Raw genomic sequence first — 18,341 nt, forward strand, 5'->3', positions numbered from 1 at the left:
TATTTTAAAAAACAGGTACCAGCCCAAACTACTATTTAATGATGCTGTAAGGTTGACTGGGGAACAAAAAGAAAAGCCTTACTTTGTCTGATTTTGGAGGGCAGAAGTAGGGCCATGGATATATTACAAAGAGAAAGATTTCAGGTTAATATAAGATAGAGCTTTGTAACATGTCACTGTGAAAGTTTCAACATTTGGTGGGAGGGTAAACTGGCTGATCTCTGAGGACCCTGTCAGCTCTAGGAATTGATGACTTTAATATACTAAATTTTTAAAAAAGGAAATGTGTATGGATCCATCACTATCAGAACAGCCCAGCTACTGCCTAAAAGAGAGATTCAGTCAGTCACTAGAGAAATGCTCACTGAGTTTTCACTCCCTTGTTGAAATGTAACTCTCTTAGTCTTTTGAAATGCCACTCTAGTTTTCATGATAGTTTTTTGACCACATCTACTTGTCCTCTCTTTGTGGTTTTATCTCCTCTATACAGTGTACCCTAAATGTAGGTACTTTCCCAGGACTCATACATAGTCCCCTTCTTTTCAAACTGAATGTAGTTTTCCCTGCATTATCCACTCCCACAGCTTTACCACCATCTACATGCTGATCATTCTCATATCTTCACTTCTGGTCCTGCAATAGTCATTACTGCTATTGCCAACTATTTCCAGCTCTCCCTCCCTCCAAGATGAGTACACACCTGGCTCCCTGTGGTTGGGTGCAGCTATTGACTACTTCTTTGCAAAAGTGTCACGAGTCACTTCCCAGTCAAACATTTAGTTGTCAGGGCAAGACCCTCAAGACCTCTCTTCTCTCCTTGGCTTAATAGCCAACAACTTTTGAAATGGTGGCTGCCCTTTTAGCTTGAGACCATGACTGACTACAATGAGCTAAGAACCCCCCCTCCCACAGACCTACAATAGATGGTAGAGTGAGGAAGAAAGTAACCTTTGTTGGGAATTCCCTGAAAGTCCATTGTTGAGGAGTCAGCACTCTCATTGCCAGGGCCCAGGTTCAATCCCTCGTTGGGGAACTAAGATCTCGCAAGCCATGCAGCATAGCAAGAAAGAAGGAAAGAAAGAAAGCAAGAAAGGAAGAAAGAAAGAAAGAAAGAAAGAAAGAAAGAAAGAAAGGAAGGAAGGAAGAAAGAAAGAAAGGAAGGAAGGAAGAAAGGAAGAAAGAAAGAAAGAAAGAAAAAAGGAAGGAAGGAAGGGAGGAAGAAAGTTTTGCTGTTTTAAGTCCCTGAGATTTTATTACCACTTCATAACCTGCTTCATCCTGACTGACAAAAGTCTTTACCTCTGTCTTTCAAGCTCCAAATCTATTTGTACCACACCTTAATATGCCCATTAGGAGGTCAAATGTGCACCTCTAATACTGAATCCCAAGCCAACACCACCAGCCCAAACTGAATCAATAATCTTTTTCCAAGCTCTGCCTCTTCATTTGCTCTCTATGATGCTGTGCTATTACACCCATTTACCTGACCAGCCAAAAAACAAGAAAACTTCTCAGCCAATCAGGGACTGTCTTTTCCTTCATCTTCTTTCACGCCCAGACTCTTCTCTCTCTGACCACTATCACTGCTCTAGTTCGGGTCCTCAATACCTCTGGGTGGGTAATTGCATTTGTCTTCTAATGGCTCATTCAACAAAACAACAAAGTGAACTTTCTGAAAAGTACATCTGATCATGTAACTGTTCTGCTTAAAATCCCTTTATGTTTCCCAAGACCTTCAAAATAAGGTTCAGATTGTTCAACATAGTCTAAAATGTCCTCCATGGTTTTAGAAACTCAAGGGAGAAGGAAGGAAAATCCAGACAGAAAGAGCACCATGAGCAAAGACCAGAAACAGGAGCCAGTGATGCTTTATAAGGGAACTGCATGCCGAGGAGTATGACTTTAGCAGGGGTCCAATGGAGGTTGAAATGAGATAGGACTAGAGAGGTCCTCCTTGTGATAGGACTAGAGAGGTCCTCCTTGTTCAAGCTGCATTCTCTGCCTAAATCCTACTTTCTTTCTTTTCCCAGTTATAGTAAATATCTACGGATTTTCCAAATATTTATCTTGTCACCACTGCTATAAAGTCTTTCCCACTCACAATAACACTTCATCAAGCCTACTTTTTCACTGTTCTTCTCTCTTACTAATCTGGGAGCCTCCTGAGGATAGAAACAATCCATTTCTCCTATGACTTCATATCTTGGCAGCCAGCACAATAGCTGCCATATATCAGGTACTCAATCAATGGCTGTTGAATGAATGAATAAATGAATGAATGAATTGATGCTTTTCTTTAGCATCTCTTGGAAACTCCATTCACTGTTCAGAATGAATTGCTTCAAGCCCCTGCTTCATGGGTGGATAAGGGAGAGGGACAATTTTTGGTTTCTACTCCTCTACCCCCATATTATGGACTCCTGCCACCCAATGCCAATCTCAGCCTCTAATCCTGTCAGTAACCAGCTGCTTAGCACCAACACTGCCAACACAGCAGCTTTCCCAACACATCCCTGGGGGAAACCATTCACCTTATCACCAAAGAGAGAGAAAAAAACTCCCATCTGTTACAGCTCAGAGCCAGAAACCTCATAATTGTATCAGCACACAGGCTGCATATCAGACTTTCTTGTTTTTAGGGAGCACTTAGGGAGATTTTGCTCTCCTTTTATAGTTGTTTTCTCCCCAGCAACTGACCATATTTCATCTCCACTGAGACAGAATGAAAGAAAATTTCAAGCAAATTTGTTACCTAATGATTTTAGGGAAGGTGCTTAGAACCATAAATGCCTTCTTGAAAATCTGTAGAGTAGCCCAGTTCTGTAAACTTTCAAAATTAACACATAGTAAATGCACAACTCTTGTTCTGGGTCAACACTGCAAATGAAGGTAATTATGGCATCAGAGGAGCTCCCAGAATAAGCATCACCCCAGCACACAGGGTAGTGTCCTTTGAAAATTTACTGGAGGGTTTCCAAAGACATCAGCAAGGACAAAGTTGAAATTACATGGTAATTCCTCAAACATGAACTTGTGGGACTTCTAAGTGTCTTTGGAAATTACTAAGCTGAGAAAACATGCTTGGACTTATAATCAAACACCTCCTGATGACATGTGTGATCATAGCTGGGCTTGTTTCTCCATTTGTAATACTACAGAAAAAAGAAATCCTCCTTGCTCCAGACTTTTTTACTCTCCCAAAGAAGAAAGATGATTAAATTTCATAAAGTTCTTTGAACACTAAGAAATAAACAGTATGTTTGTTCAGTTATCATGCAACTGTTGAGTACCCATTGTATGTTAGGAGTATGTAATAAAGAAAAACAATATGACTAATCCTTTCAGGCATGGCCCTAAGTCTGGTAGAGAGATAGCTATTAAACAAATCTTCACATAAATATATATTTAATTATTAATTAATTAAGTGCTCTGAAAGAAGAGTATAGATTTACTATGAGAGGTATGGGAAATTATCTAATTTGGATTGGGAACTCAGGGATGCTGAGTGGGGAGGAGGACTTTGAAGGGAAGGGAACAGCATGTGCAAAGGCCCTGAGGTGGCACATTGAAAAGTAACAGAAACAAAGCCAGTGAACTGAAGTGAGCAAGACATTAGATAATACTCAATGAGGAGGTAGTTCCTGAGATGTAGGCCTTGAATGCTATGCCAAGAAATTTAGCTTCTAATCTAAGTGCAACAAGAATGCATTGAAGCATTTTAAACAAGGAAACAGCATACTTATTTAGAATGAATTGGAAAAGGCTCAGAGAGAAGAAACAAGAGCAGTATATGAAAAAGGTGAAAGCTGACAGTGGTTTACACCAGGGGTTGACAGACTATGACCTGTGGGCCAAATCTAGCCCATTGCTCATTTTTTGTAAATAAAACTTTATTGAGACACGGCCACATTCATTTGTTTACACATTGTCTATGGCTGCTTTTGTTCTACATGGCAGAGTGGAGTAGCTGCTGTATAGACTGTATAGCCTGCAGAACCTACAATATTTACTATCTAGTCCTTTCCAGACAAAGCTTGCTGACCCCTGGTTTAGAGGGTAGGGTTGTTGATGTCTCTGTTGAGAAATAAACTGATTCAAGGTATACCTTAAAGATTGACAGTAAGACTTGTCAGCCTAAACTCCCACCTTATTCAGAAGAATTGTAAGGGGAAGTCTAGAATTTAAATGAGTTTCAGAGACTCATCTCAATGGTGGTAGAGATTTGTATGAGTTTATTCACTTATACATGTATACTTTAGTCTTACTGGACTGATTTCACATTATCTTCAAATTGGGGAAGGATGACACATTAACTATATATGATTGCATTTCTTTTGGTCATGAGCATTTACTGTTTGGGTTATAAATTGTTCAGACATAGACAGTGACTGCAGGTCTATCTCTGTTTTTTTAAGATGCTGATTAGAATTCCACAGATATCTGCCAATTTGGTAACAGGTCCTAAGGGGAGGTGTGAAAGACTGTTGTCAGCCCCATTATTCCCATGGCAGTTCTGTCTAGAAGTGTACCAGGAGCTCAGGAGCTTTGGGACAGGTTTGCCTTACTTAAGTTCTCATTCTTTAATGGGAAAATGGAGGCACAGAATGTTCTGGGTCATTGTTCCTGTTCACCTACTTGGTCAAGAGCCCATTGCAGAGCTTTGTGGTTAAGCATTCACATTTACAAGCCAGGCTTCCTTGGTCTGAATCCTGTCTCTATCACTGGGTATATGATCAGAGGGTCACAGTGTTAAAACTTCTAAGTCATTCAGCATGGCTCACACACATAGAAACATTCCAAAAACCTGAGTTATAGTGTATTCTCATGCTTTGTAAGAAAACCTTCTTATAATTGAATGATTACTATGTGTCCAAAACTTTATAAGTATCACTTCATCCTTTCAGTGAGACTGGGAGGTAGGCAGTATTCTCATTATTTTACAGGTGACAATACTGAGGCATTTTCAAGCCCCTTGTACCATTTCTTGTGGCCTGTGAGGGTCAAGCCAAGTATCAAATGCAAGTTTGCTTGATTCCAAAGCTCGTATTCACAACAGTTAGGCTGACTGCTTCCTTGACACTCGTTTGTTCTAGGGAGTTTGCCCAGGCCTTCTGGAGGGTTATCAGTATGTGAAGACCCAAAGGGGATATGAAGTGATGTCAGGGCTGCTGACATCTTATTTTTTTCCCTTAACTCCCACAGGAATGCTGAGGTTGATCTTTTGCTGATCTTTCAACTTCACGGACAAAGCCAGTTTCCTTGATTGAATGTCACAATCTTGCATTTTGAGCAAGAAAGGGGTTTGGGAGACCCATAAGTCCATGATGCCAACCACTACTGGAGTTAATACGACCTTAATTGGATTAAAATTTTAAATTTACATGGAAATGACTTCAGCACATTTTAGACACCATGCAAGGGGGCTTAGTAAGTCTGTTACTTATTTAGAGGTTTCTAATCTAGTCAAGCTAGGACCACAATGCTAACCTAGAAGAACAGTTCTAAGCCACCTAATTTCCTGTCCTTTAAAAATACAATCTTCCTAATGTCAATATATGTCCCAGAAGCCCTCACTATTTTAGATTTCCTTGTGGGAAGAAAGGCTATAATTGCACAAACGTTCCAGGAAAAACTATGGCAACGACATAGAATATTTTAGATATTTTCTGTTATTACTAGCGAAGAAAATTAAATTATATTCCTTGTTTACACACACCTAAAATAAGCATTTAAAGGGTAAATGGCTAATACCCATACATTTTGTGATTAGTCTAATTCTAGCTTCTTAGTGTAGCCACCTTCATTTGATATTCCATCCATAAATAATGCACAATGTACCACCCAACACTGACATGAAATTAGAGGTGAAAAACATGTGACTCCTAAGGGGAAGAACAAAAGAGGTTGTAGCTCAATTTATTTATATATATATATTTAAAAAATAGTTATTATTTGGGTAAATTTGCAGCAGTCAGTAAAGCATTCCTGTAGGGCTCCTTCATCCCTGGGTGGCCTTTAATTTCATTTGCATATTGGAAATTCAGCACTTTCTCTTGCTCTAATCACACTTGCCAAAAAAAAAAAAAACCCCAAAACAAAAAACAAAACAAAACAATCTGGCTTTCTGTAAAGAGGGTGTTTTAGACACTAGTAAAGCATTGCAGAAAATAAAAGAATATTGTAAGTACATCCTTATGAGTGTCCACCTCCTTTGTTTTTTGGCGATTCCCCCAAGGCCCAGTGCCTAGGCTTAAAAGGCTGTGAACTCAGAGGCAGCACTGGTAAGAAGAAGCACAAGATCTGGGCTCTCCATTTATGTTGCTACTCACTAGCCACTGGTCTTGGACATGTCCTGAATATTTTTTGTGTTTCACTTTCCCTATCTTTAAAATGAGGTTGTTGTCTTATAGCCTCCCACATACCACTCTCTTTGATACCTTTCTTTCCTCATATTCTTTCATCTGGAAAATATACCTTTCTGCCCATCTTCATGGCACAGAGTCATTCTCTTTTTATGGCCCAGATCAGAAATCACTTGGATGGCTATTGTGGAGCTCAGCATCCTGCTTATATTGACAGTTCCTTATGTGCATTTCTATCTGGTTTTAGGAATATTTTTGAAAATCTCCAAGAGAGGGAAGGGCTAAATTTTCCTTCCAGCATCAGGTGAAGATTGTTTTTCTTCTTAAGGGAAGAAAATGGTATGAACAAATTGTCGATTGGTTATTTTGAGATCACTTCCAAAAAGGTCAGGATTCTGTATTGAAGGAGAGAATAATGAGTGCTTGACAAATTCCTGTTTAAAGGATCTTGTTGTGGAATTCTAATTCTTTGTTCTTCTCCATTAGTTTCTATACACAAACTGGGAAATCTTTGTCCTGTATTTCCCTAATAAAGCAAAAATTAGGTGTGATTTCACACCATCATGAACCCTCAATGTGTCCAGGAGTCAGAATACCCTCCCCTACCCTCTTGTTGCAACAGTTACCCAGTTGTCCTTACAGACACTTGACTGTGGGCTTTAAGGAGACACATAGATCTGGGGATCCAGAATTGTCCACTTTATTGGAGACAGTCGGCAACACAGTAAATAATAGCTGTGTATTTCTTGCCATTGTATTTAATGGGAAGGACAATAAGAATGAAGCCCTTTGAATGTTTTGTTTTTTCTCTTTGTGATCAAAAGATTAAGAGTACACTCTATCCTAGAAAGAAAATATGTCCTTAAATTTTGTTTTGCCTGAAGCAAACATTAAATCAAAATTATTTTTCTTTTGTACTACCTTAAAGTTCTCAAAATCACTACCCTTAAAGTTCTCAAAAGCAGGAATTTGTTTTATTTTTCTGTGTATCACACCCCTAATCATATGTGGTACATAATATGTGTACAATAAACGTCAATGGAATGTGTGTGTGTAGAATGTGTGTGTGTGTTATAACACTTTTTAAAAAGTAAGAATGTCCAGATAATGTGATCTGACATAGGTAATTAAATATTTGCAGAAGTTCCATTTTCAAATGTCTTTAGAGGTCATGGAGATAAAGTGTGTGTGTAAAGCAGCCAGGCAAAAAAAAAAAAAAAAAAAAGTGTAGGGAAGACTAGAACAAACTGCAGAGTGTACAGCTGACTAACAAATACTATTCTGGCCAAACAACACATTTACAGGCCCTATTTCCACCAGTGTTCAATCCCTGGTTTGAGGCTATTGTTGACTATCTCTTAGAGCCCACATTTGTTAACTCAACACCTGTATATTGAAGGATTATATACCATGTGTTGGGCTAGACACCAAATGAAGAGTAATAAAGGATATAGATCTGGAGTTTGAACTATTTATGCATGTTGGCTAGCTAGCTTTTATTAAAAGCATTATCAATATTTTAAATTTAATGTAAAGAGAATAATGTAATACATAGTATAAGGTATTAAAAAGAAAAGACACTTCAGTTTGAACATGGTAATGTAAATCAGCACTTTCTCCTTTTCTTCCTGGAAGTTATCCCAAAGCAACAAGAATGGGAAATAAAAACACACATACCATTTTGGATGCAACAAGGTGACTGCTAAAATCTGAAACAACAAAATAGGTGGGAGTCCTGCTCAAAGCAGAGGGGTGCAAGAAAGAGGACATGAAACTGGGGTGCAAGAAAGAGGACATAAAGGGGGTCCAGGGCTCCTGAGTTTGCAGCAATGACATAGTCTGGCCCCAAGGAGAGGCACCAAGGCTGTGCAGAGAACCACAAACTCCAACCAACTACTTCCTAGCAGTTTGGTAGCAGATCAGTCTTTGAATTATGGACGCCCACACACCTTTGCTTATCATTTGGCTAGGGAGAAATTGAAAATAAAGAACTCGCATATAAGGCCCTAGTAACAAGGCAAATTCTGGCTAGCATGGGACATGGCCCTAACTTCTCCCAACATAAACCTTCAGGATATAGCTTGTTTGGGAAATGAATCTCTTTCAATCATGAATAATACAAAAGAAACTGCTAGAGAATCTAGAAATTACAGTCAAATATTTCCCCCCCAAAAAATATAAAAAACAAGGAACAGATAACCTTAAAGCAATCATTTCTATAAAACAAGAGCAGAAAAAAAAATAGTACAAGAACTCAGGATAATAGACGGAGTTGAAAAACTATCTAGAAAAACACAATAAAAAATTAAGGGGAAAAATGATCAGAGCAAGGAAATTGAAACTGAGAAAAGAGCAAATAAATCCAATAATATAAAATATTTAAACTGTTGGCTAATCTAAACAAGAAAAAGGGGGAAATTTCAAATATACAAAATAAGAAATGATAAGAAGCAGCAATAAAGCTATAGAAGAAATAAAAAGTAATTACTCCTAATTAGTAGTTTGGGATTAACATATACACACTACTATGTATAAAATATGTAAACAACAAGGACCTACTGTATAGCACAGGGAACTATAACCTATAACCTATAATGGAAAAGAATCTGAAAAATAATAGATACGTATGCATAACTGAATCACTATGCTGTACACTTCAAACTAACACAACATATACTTCAATAAATCAAAACTACAAGAAAAAAAAAGAAATTACTGAGGTCAATTTTATACAAATAAACTTGAGAACACAGGTGAAATGGAAAGTATACTAGAATGGAAAATACACTAGAAATATTAAACAGACCAGTTACCATTTTTTCCTCTCCCACATACCAAAGGCATAAAATCCACTTTCAGAAATTCTAGTAAAACTTTGAAGAACAAAGTTAAACTTATTTAAACCATTCCAAAGCATGGGCTGTGTTATGGGGATGACAGGGAGAAAGGCTTCTAAACACTGAGGATAAACTTTTCATTATACTTTACATCAAAACTTGATAAGGATTGAGAAGAAAAATAAAACTGTAGATGAATCCCATGTGAAAATATTGATGCAAAAATCCTAAATGAATTAAGAATATAAACTACTCCAAAAAGTGAGGGTTTTTTTTAGGAAGAGAAAAATGGTCCTTAGAAAATATATTTCACCATTTTTATGAAACAAAGAAGAATAGGCTTCTCCATATATATTGGAAAAAGGCACTTTACATTCTAGATTTTCTTTTCAAAAAGGAAAGTAAAAGGAAGAGTTCATAAAATACAAATAGGTGGAATTTCTTTAATGCAATGAAATATATCTCAGCTGCAAAGCCAGCATCGTGCCTAATAAGGAAACACTAGGAACGTTAACAGAAAGCATTAGAGTCAGGAATAGAACAAGAATGTCTGCATCACCACTGCTCTTCAACATCATCTGGAAGTATTAGCCAAAACCATCATACAGCAGGCACACAACTTAGAAAGGAATTTGTAAAGTTATCATTATTTGCATACGATGTAACTAAGACCTATTACAAACAAGAGAATTCAGTGAGATGAAGAGGAAAAAAATCAGTGGTTTCCTTATGTAAAAACAACTAGTTAAATCTCTAATAGACACATTTACAGTTGATTTAAAAAATACAAAATACCTAGTAATAAAGTTAATAGAAATATGTGTATGTTTGTGTGCATGTGTATGAGTGTAAGACATCCTGCTGAGGACATGTGGCAACTTACACAAAGTGATAGGCCTGCCAATGTGTTCACATAAAAGGCCTCAACAACATAAGACTATAAACTATTCCTCAGCCCAATTTATACATTTAACATAATCTCATTTTTTAAAATGTTAAAAATTTGTTTCTGGAAGCAGACAGGCTGATTCTGAAATTCAGATGGAAAAATAAATGAAGAAAGGAAGAAAATGGGAAAAAATAAAAAGGAGAGAGAAAGACTAGCATTACCAGATATTAAAATATATTGCCAGGCTACAATAATTAAATTTTTAGCCCTGGTACATGAATAAACAGGCAAACAAAGGACAAAATTGGAAATCTAGAAGTAGGCCTAAAGATTTATATTACTTTAGTATATGATAAATTTCCATTTCAAGTCAGTGAAAAAAGATGGATTATTCAATAAATTTTGCTGGAAAGCTGGGTCACTATCTGGAAAAAAAATTAAGTTGTCTTCATCCTTTAAGTCTTATACCAGGATAAATTGAAAATAGATCAGAGACTTAAGGATAAAAAATAAACCCAAGGAAGTACTAGAAGAAACCAAGGAAAAAGTTATTTTATAATCTCAAAGTGTGAAAGGCCTTTCTAACCATGTCAAAAATCTCAGGCAAGACTGAGGAAAGACTGATATTTTAAATTACAGTAAATTTTTTAAAAGTTTATTTAGGACAAAAGCACCACATGCAATCAAAATTTTATGATAAACTTTGAAAAACTACTTCCAAGTCTTATCTTAGACAGAAAGCCAATCTCCCTAATATATGAAGAATTAATATAAATCAATAACAAAGAGACCAACATTTCAAAAGAAAAAAAAATGGATGAAAGACATGAATGTACAGTTCACGAGAAAGGAAATACAACTGGCTATTAAGCATGTGAAGAGGTGCTCAACTTCATTCATGTTAAGAGAAATGGAGATAAAACTATAAAAAGACATTTTTTGCTGATCATATTGTCAAATATACAAACGTTTTATAACTTACTGTCCTGAAAAAAGTGTGGGGAAACAGATTCTCATGCTTTGGGGCAGAGTATAAGTTGGAGCTACATCTATGAAGGGCATTTGAGCAGTATTGAGCATACTTTTTTGCTAAGGAATTTCACTCTTGGAAATTTATTCTAAATATCTACTTGTGCATGAGTAAAATAGTGACTACACATGATTATTCCTTGATGGTTGTTTTAAATAGTGAATGAGTGGTAACATCTTACAAGTCTATCAGTAGGAAACTGGTTAAATAAATTATGGGACATCCATACAATGAAATACCACATAGCCATAAATAAGAACAAGAAACTCCTTATGGGGATCTCTAAAATTGGTTAAGTGAGAAACGTGAAGTGATGTAGTATAGTGGATACCTTTTGCTACCATTTGTGTAATGAAGCTAACACATACACACACACACGCACACAAACGTGTGTGTACATAAAATCTCCAGAAGTATTTACCAGAAACTGATAATAATTGCTTAATGGAATGGGAACTAAGTAGCTGAGGGACCAAAGTGGTGAGAATTTTGACTAAATGCTTTTTTATCTTTTAAACGTTAAACCATGTTAAATGTACTGTTTTATAAAAATAAAATTCAGGGCTTCCCTGGTGGTGCAGTGGTTGAGAGTCCACCTGCCGATGCAGGGGACACGGGTTCATGCCCCGGTTCGGGAAGATCCCACATGCCGCGGAGGGGCTGGGCCCGTGAGTCATGGCCGCTGAGCCTGTATGTCCGGAGCCTGTGCTCTGCAACGGGAGAGGCCACAACAGTGAGAGGCCCGTGTACCACAAAAATAAAATAAAATTCAAAATATTAATTGAAACAAAGTTAAACATCAAAAAGAGGAATTTTTGATAAAGCCAAATTTATTCAATGTTCAATTTATTTCAAAGGGTCTTACATTATAATATGGCAGTGATAGTAAACTGTAGATATTCTTTCTGTTTTCTGTTTAAAGTCTTTAATTTCCAAAATAAAAAGGAGACAACCCTTTAAAGAGATGTTATATATTGGTATCCGGGTCTGGGGCACCTAGCTATAATCTTGAATTTTTAAAACAATGGAATAAATAAAGAAGATCAAATAATATACATAAAATATAGGAAAATGTGAATAAGGAACAACAGTGACTTCTTATATCTTCATAAATAGTATCGAAAAGCATCAACATATTCTTAGATGATAGAGATGCAGACATCCAATTACTGAAAAATAAGAAGCATAAAATATGAGGAAAACACAAATACCTCAGAAGAACTATGGAAACAGCTGTTGCTGAATAGTCAAGGAATGTAAAATACTGAAAGTTAATTATATGTTTTTTATAGCAATTTGAAATGGACCCAGTGATCTGATTCCATAATTTTGAAAACACTGACATATTTTTTTCTAGCTCTGAAGGGTTGGGCTCTTAGAATTTGACTGAGGCTGTAGTGAAGCTTGCTTGAAACGCACTGACACATTCCACTTTACAGTTTGCCAGTCATTTCCATTGGCATGATCTCGATGCTTCATTCTCATCACAGAGGTTATTTAAGGCAAATATTTTTGTTTTATTTTTACAGATCAGAAATTGAAGTTTGTTTGGCTTAAGTGACTTGCTCAAGGGCACATAGCTAGCAATTGTAGAGCTAGAACTCAAAAACATTCTGGCTCTTTGTCTAGTCTTTATTGTTCTGAATCAGGCTGTCTAACTTAAATATTTTATTTCATGAAGTCTGCAGGGAAGTCTGCCCTGCAGAAGCAGGCCGCCAGTGTCTGAGGATACATCCAATCATTCTTACATTAAACCCCAATAGATTTCTCAAGCACAATCTTCCTTTAATTGTGTCTTCTATGTGAGCAGTCATTTCTTTGGTGTGCAAGTATGAGTGTGTATGTGTAATGATGTTATCTATATGCCATCAGGGCACCTGCACATTTGCATATTAGGAAAGAACTGAATAAAACATGAGATGTTTTATTCCAAGAGGATGCAAGATCCTCAAAGGATATTTACAAATGTACTCAAGTCCCTCAGAATCAATCAATCCCTCAATCAACAAATGTTTTTTTGATCCGCTGGTATGTGCCTAGCACTAGGATAAAGGCTGTAGAGAGAACAATGAAGCAAGGAGAGGAGCTCCCCACCCCTACCCACCACCCGCCACCAACCTTGGAAAGCTCCAGTTTAGATAAGACAAAATAATTAGATTTATGGTGGTCTCTAACCAGTGTCTGCAGAGCACACATTTCCTGGGTTCCCTTCAAAGGGCTCCAGTTGGAAAGAAAGGAGGAGCAGGAAAAGCTGCTGAAATTCAGTTATCTACACCCTAGTGACCATTCATTGGAAGGTTATTTGAGGAGGCGATTTAGACTTCCCTTGTATCTGATGAAATATGGAACATTGCCAGCCTGGGGAGCTAGGCATGTAGGTGGGCTTTGCCCTGAATAATCCTTAGTACAGTCGCCCTGCTTCCACTCCTGCCTTTCTATAGTTTATTCCCTACCCAGCTGAAATGACATTTTTAAAAAGTGAATCAGATTGTGTGGTTCTTTGCTTGTAATCTTAAAAATGACTACCTCTCTTATTCTTAGAATAAGATTCAAGCTCTTTACTGTGGCCAGCAAGACCATAATTGGGCCCCTGACTCCCTCTTCTATCCATCACCACCTCTCTTCTCACCCATGATGCTCCAGACACATCTCTGATTTTCTTCCTAGCCCAAGCTCTTCCCCAGCTACAGGCCTGTGCATTTGCTTTGCTTTCTCCCTGGAGTGTTTGGCCCCAGATCTTTGCATTGATGGCTCCTTGTCATCATTCAGGTTTCAACTTAAATATTAACACTAAGAGATACCCTCTCTACTCAACCAATCCAAATCAGCTACCCCATCTCTTGCCCTGCTCCCTACACATCAACAATGTGTTCTTTTCTTAAAGTAATTATCCGTGTACATGTAATTACCTTATACATTTGTGTGCTTGTTCATTGTCTCCCCCAACTAGAATGCAAAAGTGTTATGAAAGTAGCAGCCTTGTTTGCCTTGTTTATTGCTGTTCGTGCAGTTCTTAGGATGACAAGTAGTAAGTGTTTAACAAATATTTATTGAATGAATGAATGAGATGCCTCAGAAATTTTTTATTATTTTCACTATCATCTGCATCTCTTTATGGCCTATGACTATTTTGAGATATTACTTAAGAGTCTCCCCACCTCCCACACACCCCTCACCTCCACAAAGCATACTGGGATTCTCCCTCTATTTAATCAATGACATCATTGTCCCAGGGAAGATTAAGATTATTAAAGCGGTAGTACAAAGAGAAAAGATGGATTTTCTGAATTATAGCTGCCGCTTTGCAAGATGCAGGCCGTTTTGAGTATCAGAGGTAAAGCCCTGAAGGAATCATGTCAAAGTGTGTGGAAAAAGAATAGAAGAAGAATCGTTTTATCCAATCATGGAGACATAAAGATGGAAGTTGTTTGTCAGGGGCAGAGAGGATGTTGGCAAGTATCACGGAGGACATGATGAGATATTAAATGATAGTTGACAAGAGGTCCAGTGTTCAGCCAGCTCCTCACTGGGCCATGAAAGACCAAGGGGTCTCCGACTAGAGAAGAGTGAGGCTTCATCATGCTAGTGAAGTCCAAGGAGTTGGGGGAGAATTGCCCCATGCCAGTTCAGAGCCACAGTCATAAAGCAGAAAGGGGGTGTGGCATGTCTATCAAAGTTGGATCTGAAATAGTCTTCCAAGTTTCGTTAGAAGTAGCAAATGAAGCATATAGAATTTTCTGAGCTCCCAGGAAAGGAGTGGAAGTGCTTGAAGGATACCTGGTGGACTTAAAGGGAACTTTTAGTCAGGATTAGGACAGAAAGGTGCCTGTGAGTTCTGATAAAGAGAGGTCACTCCAGGACCATGGACAATAGCAGCAGATGCACTGGGGAGTAAAGCTAATGACCAAAGTGCAGGTGACATCATGTACCAGCAGAGAGTGGAAGGCAGTGAGTGGTGTATCTGATGCTTCTCCCTCATTCTTACCTCTTCACCCCTTGTATGCTCATAAGCCCTGCTTTTCTTCCAAATATTAGATGGCATCTGAGTAGAAAAGGAGATAGAAGAATTAACTCTTAATATGGCTGAGTTTATACCCAAAATGTTTTGGCCTAATTTTGTGAGATCATACAAAAATGTCCAGGTGTGTGTGTGTGTGTGTGTGTGTGTGTGTGTGCGTGTGTGTGTGTGTGTGTGTGTTTAATTAATCAGGTGGAAAGGGGACTTGATGTACAAATGAAGATCAGCTTGAAGAAAGAAAGGTTCATTATTTTTCACATTTGAGTTTGTGACGTGAAAATTTTACCCATTACGTATATTTGAAGAGATGTTCAGAAGACTTGAAGGTAATGTATAGGCAGAAGTTAGTCACTATACGGTTGGCTAGTTACCTGGCAGAGGCCACTCTCTTGCAGCTGACAGTGGGATGAGGGTTCTGAGGCAGGTAGCAATACTACTTGAAACCCAGGCTTCAGGTCTGGAGTTAGACAGACCTCAGTTCAAATCGCTGCTTCTAATTTTTACAACATGGTAATTTGAGGCTAGACATTTAAACTTTGGGAGCATCAGTTACCTCATCTATGAAAATAATCCTGTCTTTAAAAAACTTTTGGGAATTAAATAACATAACACATACAATTGTTTAGAACATTTCTTAACTCTTAATTGGAGCTCAAAATGAGAATTACTATTGTCTTCATAAGCAGGAATGATTTGTATTTTGACCACACTTGATGTGTTCTTTTAAACACAAACATTTTATATATTGTTTATGAATTTCTAGTTGTAGAAAGCAATATTTCTATTAAGTAGAGCAATTCACTGATGAGGAATTAACAACCAACATGGTAAATACATTCATTCAGATTGTGAATTAGTGAAATATACATTAATTATCATGTTATAAATAGTAGCATTTGTATTTTCACATTTAATTTAACCTGCTCTTAGAGGGAGAACAAATAACAGCAATAAGCAAAAACTCATTCTCTGGTTCCGTTCTCCTTAGTAAATAATAGAATCCACTTATGCAAAGCTTTCCTAGGAATTCATGTCACCCATTGTAGACACTAAGTTCTAGAATTTGAAGAAAACTTTAAGAGACTTAGAGGTCATCTGGCTTAACCTTCACATTTTACACAGGAGAAAACTGAGACCGAGAGCAGAAGTGACTTAGTTAGGATTAGCTGGTTATTGATGTGGTTGGGATAAGGTCTATTATTCAGTTTCTGCTCTGTTAACAATCCACTCCAACACCCAGCTGCTTAAAACAACAAGGGTGTATTTTTTGCTTACATGTCTGCAGGTCAGTTGTGGCCAGGCTGATCCAGGCTGGGCTCTGCTGGACTTGGCTCCACGCTTCTGGCTGGGTCCAGCTCTGCTCCACATGTCTGTCACCCTTGTATTAACAACTGCCAGAGGAATGTTCATCTTACAGTGGAGCACAGGTGTGCAGGAGGATAAGCAATAAAAAGTTATGCTTCTTGACACCACAGCCCAGAACTGAAAAACTTTAGCTTCTACCCCCATTCCAGCAGCTAAATCAGGTCACATGGGCTAAGCTCCAAAATCACTGGGTCAGAGAAATATACTCCATTCATTCTAGTCGACATTACTTCAAAGTCACATGGCCAAAGATGTGGATATGTAATTCTAATAAAGAGAAGGCATGAGTGACTTCAGTGACTCAGTTTATCATAGGGTCCCAAGTCTTCAGAGTCCCACATGAGTGTTCCTTCCCTTCCATTATCTAAGCAGCTCTCCAACCTAGTAAGAAAACAACCCAGTTGAAGCTGTTTGATGCAAAACCACATAGGGCCAAACATGCCAATAAGTTATCAATATCACCTTTAAAGAAAACAACCATAAAGTCTAGGAACAGTTATACAGAGATAAAAAAATAAAAAAACAATTGCTCATCAGCCAAGAATATTTTCTACATCCCATCTACAACACTGAAACTCTCCATAAGTTTTCCCTTCAGCAAAAAAGAATTTAAAGCTTCAACACTATCAATTGTTTTTTAATTAAAAAGGTATTGAGGTCCTCACAACTGGAGCACATAAACTAGACATGCCAATGCTTGGCACAAACAGCCCACCGGGTGTATATAAATTATATCCAGGCTGACTTGGGTCTGGCCAGGAGACACTGCAGCAACTCTGAGTTAGAACTAATGAAACTCACATACTTAGAATATATAAAACATCTATCATAAGGCTGCAAATGGATGCCTTCTCCACCCCATTAGGGCTTCTTCCTTCAGCAGTTTCAGATGCTGACCTTACCTGCCGTGAAGTGAGTTTGCTCCCGTCAGTCCATCAGGCTCTACGTTGGTCCAAGAAGAGATGACCTGGAAGCTCTTCTGTGTCTTGCACTAAAATCCAAATTAGCATCAAAACTCTGGCTGCAAAGCCTTCATTGCCTTTGGTGACACTGAAGAGTGAAAGGTAAGACCTGATACTGGGCTTCCAAGGTGCACAAGTATAACACAGGGATCTTCCATCTATCCATTCATTGGCATAAATATCTGTTGGGATTTTGTTATGGACAGCCCTGCACAGAGCTAGGAGCTGAAACTTGAGCCCAGGAAAAGAACTGAGCTCTTGGAAAGAAGGGAGAGTGGGGAGCCCAGGCAGACAGCCACAAGTGAAGTCTAAGGAGTATGCAGGTCTGTTTTCAAACACAAGGAGAAATTATGTCAAGTTCCCCTCTTTCTTATTTGCAAAGTATAATGAGGAAGTGATAAATATGTGCCCTTTACCTGTGTCTAAGTGATTTTGCTGAATCCATGCATACAAACTTTATAGACTGTTATTTAAATGTTAAGGATATTCAGTAGGTAAAGAAGGGTTACCTGTCTGTCTTCTCCTGCAGATGCTGTAGGTTGTTGGTTTCAGTAAGGAACAGAATAAAAAACCATCTCGAATGTGAGGAAGATGCTCAGGATACCAGGTCAGGAAATGAATTCATATAGTAGAATATGCCCTGTGGGGTCTTTCCTGGTGGTGCAGTGGTTAAGAATTTGTCTACCAATGCAGGAGACATGGGTTCGATCCCTGGCCCCAGAAGATCCCACATGCTGTGGAGCAACTAAGCTCATGGGCCACAGCTACTGAGCCTGAGGTCTAGAGCCCGCGTGCCGCAACTACTGAAGCCCACATGCCTAGTTCTGCAACAAGAGAAGCCATGACAATGAGAAGCCCATGCACCACAATGAAGAGTA

This window comes from Phocoena phocoena, chromosome 1 (assembly GCF_963924675.1).
Source record: "Phocoena phocoena chromosome 1, mPhoPho1.1, whole genome shotgun sequence".
Classification (NCBI taxonomy): Eukaryota; Metazoa; Chordata; class Mammalia; order Artiodactyla; family Phocoenidae; genus Phocoena; species Phocoena phocoena.